This window comes from Raphanus sativus, unplaced genomic scaffold (assembly GCF_000801105.2).
Source record: "Raphanus sativus cultivar WK10039 unplaced genomic scaffold, ASM80110v3 Scaffold4050, whole genome shotgun sequence".
Taxonomy (NCBI): domain Eukaryota; kingdom Viridiplantae; phylum Streptophyta; class Magnoliopsida; order Brassicales; family Brassicaceae; genus Raphanus; species Raphanus sativus.
The window spans coordinates 687-5,196 of NW_026619353.1; the positions used below are offsets into that span (position 1 = coordinate 687).

The following is a 4,510-nucleotide window of genomic DNA, read 5'->3' on the forward strand; positions in this document are numbered from 1 at the left end:
TAAAAATCCTCCACTCTTATGACCAAATATGTGAAATCGATAACTTTCGCTACCTATCAATACTATTAAAACAGAAGACCCTTTTTTGAGGTGACCTCCTGTTTCACAAGTATTTACCATCATGTGCCACTGAGTTAATTTTAGGCTATTGTTTTTATTTAATATTTTTATTCTTTTACTAAAATCGCTGCTTTTATTTTTTGAGAAATCGTTGCCTTTGTTTAAATGCAATAATTACATGACACTGCCATTTATATTTAATCAATTATTTTCTCATTAATCGTTCTTGATATATATGTAAAATCTTCAAAAAAATAACTATTAATACATGTTTTTCCCAATCGAACAAGTTCAGTGCTTTTGACGATCATCTAATTATTTTTCACAGACATATTATTTCTTCACGTAGATTTTTATGTCCATTAAATTTCACGCATTCATATATACATTTTAATCTATACTATCAAATACAGTGACATTTTATAATCCAACCCGTAACTCTAAAGTTTTATTACGGTTCCGAGGTAATTCTATTTAAAAAATTCAATAAATTCATAAGAAATTGAAAACCGTTGATGAACATTAATAGTAATCAAAGATGATAATTGTGTACTACAGTTCATAGCATATTTATTCTAAATATATATATATATATATATTACTGATTTTAAAATGAAAATTGCTGATTTTTCTCCCTAACAATATTAACCAAATATGATTAACAATATTTTAAATTTTGGCTACTAAAAAAAAATTGTGTAACCGTTTTAGAATATCCATATCCCAAATCACATTTATAACAAACTAAAAGAGCATATTTGCATATACCAAAAAAGTAAATAATATCTTAGCAGATATATTTCTCTTTTTTTCAGTTTCAAAATTATCATTTCAATTTTTCATAACGAATCCAAAGAGAATATACTCCTAATTATACCAAAACTCGGTTCGCAAGGCATATCTTTATAAATATCTTTAAACGAAAATCTTTAATATCCATGTATCCTCTTTAAACCTATTTATTTTGCTATATATACTATCTAAGCGACACATTCAATCTAAACTAAAGCACACAACTTAAGCAAACAAAATAAATGCTACACCAAAGTTATCATATACATGTCCGATATCAAGCTTTACAAAACTGAATGGTGGATCGCAGTGAAAGTTGTTCACACCAGATAACAATTCAGTGAACAATTTGGTGAGACATTGGAACTCATTTTCTCTGACAAGAAGGTAAACGATTTTGAGCTGCTTTACGTATGTAATATACAATATTTATGGCGTTTTTGTACCTTACCATTATTGACTTATTAACTCTGTTTTTCATCATTGCAAAGGATCAAAAAATCATGCATCATGCAAAAAACTACTTGCTTAGTTTGGGCAGGGACTTCCATGTGGGTGATTGGAAAAACAGAGAATTATTTCCACTAAGTGCAGCAGCTGGTGGATACTAACCTACCACTCACGTTATAAAATGGGGTTTATGAAGTTCACCTCCATTACTCCATATAAATTCAGTAATATGGTATGTTTATGGATTTACTGCAGCTTTAAACTATATTGAATGGAATTCTAAACAATTTTTTTCTGATTGGTAAGTTCTTAAAGACGTGTTTGTATTACATTTTTGTGATTATTCATTAATATGTGTTTCTGTTGTATATAGATGTTGTGGAACAAGCCATAGATATTGTAGAAAAAAGCCATTAAACGTAAGTAACCACCTTCTTTTAAAAAAAACGAAACCACCTTCTACAGCCGCTTATAAACTCCTATTTTATAGGCTATGTATAAGGCAACAAATAAAAAATATCGAACTCATATTTGGTACATAAATATACGGAATTTAAATTTATGATCTACAAAGTATATTTTTGGAAGTAAATTTAAGATTACTAAAACTATTTAAGTTAATATTATTATGGAATTATTATTTATAAAAATATATACTTATGAAGAGACCAGTTATAGTCAATATGTGACCTCACAACCCATCCATACATAGTGTTATTTGCTTAATTGTTACTCTAATGGTGAAATGATAAGAATTTATTTAACGGATTTTAAATAGGTTATTAAAAAAAAAATATTTACTAAATGTGATTTTACTTGAAGTTAGTGAAGAACATATCAACCCATTTGTAAATATATATAACAAAATATATTAAAATTATTTTTTTAAGACATTTTTCAAAAAAAAAACGGTTTTCGGTGCGGGTTAGATTTAATATTGGTTTTTGGATATAACACTTTTAAGAACCGTTCGAGTATATATGTCAAGTCTAACAGAGCACGAGACTTTGATTTTCGAGTCGATTCCGAATCGGATTCTTTGGGTACGAAACATTCTTAACTAATTATGTTAGGAAACTACTAAAAAAATATAATATGTTGCAAACTTTAAAAATAAATTATTAAAATAATCTCTTATATGCATATGACACCAATATATAGTTATACAACTTGACATATTTAATATATTTACCAAAAATTTACTAAATTAAATTAATATTAAACACAAATATGATTAAGAAAATAACACAAATATAAAAATTAAATTTCTCAAAAAAATTAAAACAAAAAATATACCCGCCCTCTCAAAGGGCGGGTCAGAATCTAGTTGATAATTATAATAGTGACAAAAGTCTTAAAATGCCCTAACAGTTCAATGTGAAAACCCTTAAGCCTCAACTGGGTAGCTCAAAATAAGGCTGTATAGAAAGAAAAAAAAAGAATCAATAGGGATCCCCACGTCAGTGTACAATTTGTTATTCTAAACCACGTAACATTGATATATTTGGCTTGGTGGACAGGTAGTCTCTTTATCAGCAGAAGACAGCTTCGTCTTTTGTCCTTTTCCATTTTTTGGAGTTTCAGTTTTGTTTTAAGAGTGGCACATGTGCGTTTTATGGTTTTTTTTCTAACACGCATGTGCGTTTAAATAGTTGTACAATAAATATTAGTTATGCAAGTTATTGATATAATATACTCTTCTTAATAATAGTTCAAGTTGCGGGAGCTCGTAGAGAGCAATGGTCAAACGTTTTCGGTATGAACTGCGAATAGTTTTTTTAATCGCACGCGTAAAGCAGTAACGACTTGTGAGAAGAACACAAGTTATGACAATGCGAAAGAAGGTCCTCTTTAAACGGCCTTTTTGTTTTTGGTTTTTCTTAAAATGTAAAGTTTATATCAACAAACAAAATCGTTATAGAAGTCTAGATTTTTTTTTTTGCTAAGAATAAAAGTCTAGATTGATACAATCAAATTTTAAAACATGGCAAACATGTCATATGAGCTTAAAACTTCTTCGCATTTGTGATATAGATGTGATATGTCGAACCGTGATAGTCTAGTCCACAATGATCTTCGACGTCTATATCCCTGAGTAGAACATATTCCATATCTTGTGTTAGTGAGCAAGGGAACAATATGTGACCTCAAGTTCGCTTCAAAGAGAATTTAAAGCATTCTGTTTCCATAAAAAGTAATCACCAGCCATTTGTTGTGGTAACATAGCTATGATAGTTTTTCTCAAAAAAAAAAACATAGCTATGATAGTTTAGTAGCTCCTAAACAGTTCCAGTATGACTTATCTTTTTTTTTTTTCTTTTTAACCAGGTGTTGGCCCATTCGGGACCCACCACCTAGGTCCGGCGCCAGCCTGCGTCTGTACCGGTTAAGGCCCTGGACACGCCTTCCCGCCCGAGTTCGAACCCGCGTTCCCTCAGCCGAAGCCTCGGGGTACCACTGGACTAACTCGTCCGGGTTCTAGTATGACTTATCATCCTGAAACTTTCGCGTTCTTCCTAATTCGAACAAGTTAATTTGTGTCAGTCTCACTGGTTAATTATATCCATCAGGGGATAAATGATTAACTAGTTGTTGAATGGGTGATTTTACTTAATATTCATAACAGCACCATATATGAAGAATATAGCCATACATGAAAAACTGTGTCTATTTGGTACCAAACTAGACAACGCTCTCCTTTTCTGCGCGTGAGAAATAATTAATATAATGATCGATATCATACTATACTATATTTTTCCAATATATAGTACAGCAAAATTATTTATAACAACAACTATCATGAAGAGTATGAAGAAAATAAAGAAGTTGAAAAAGATAAAAGGTTTGTAGAGAATACACTATACCCTAAACTTGAACTATATACCCAAACTATATATCATAAACCCAAACCATATACTCTAAACCCTAAACCCAAACCAAACCAAAACAATATACCCTAAACCCAAACCCTAAACACAAACCCTAAACCCAAACTATATACCCTAAACCCAAACCATATACTCAAATCATATACCCTAAATCTAAACAATATACCCTACACCTTAAACCCAAACCAAACCCAAACAATATACCCTAAACCCAAACCTAAACCCAAACCTAAACCCAAACTATATACCCAAACCATATACCCTTAACCCAAACCTAAACCCAAACCATATACCCAAACTATATACCCTAAACCCAAACC

At 30.7% G+C, this 4,510-nt stretch overlaps 1 long non-coding RNA gene across 4 annotated transcripts; it reads left to right on the forward strand.

Annotated features, from left to right (window-relative positions):
- Positions 1-888: 888 nt before the first annotated feature.
- LOC130507119 (uncharacterized) lies at positions 889-3,925 on the forward strand. Of its 4 annotated transcripts, XR_008942207.1 has the most exons (4): positions 889-1,239; positions 1,344-1,534; positions 1,676-1,721; positions 2,823-2,976. It is a non-coding gene; the product is annotated as an uncharacterized LOC130507119 (long non-coding RNA). The 4 variants fall into 4 exon arrangements; XR_008942209.1 differs by lacking the exons at positions 1,676-1,721; positions 2,823-2,976 and adding an exon at positions 3,631-3,925 and having other exon boundaries at positions 908-1,239; XR_008942210.1 differs by lacking the exons at positions 1,676-1,721; positions 2,823-2,976 and adding an exon at positions 3,014-3,162 and having other exon boundaries at positions 908-1,239.
- The last annotated feature ends 585 nt before the right edge of the window (positions 3,926-4,510 follow it).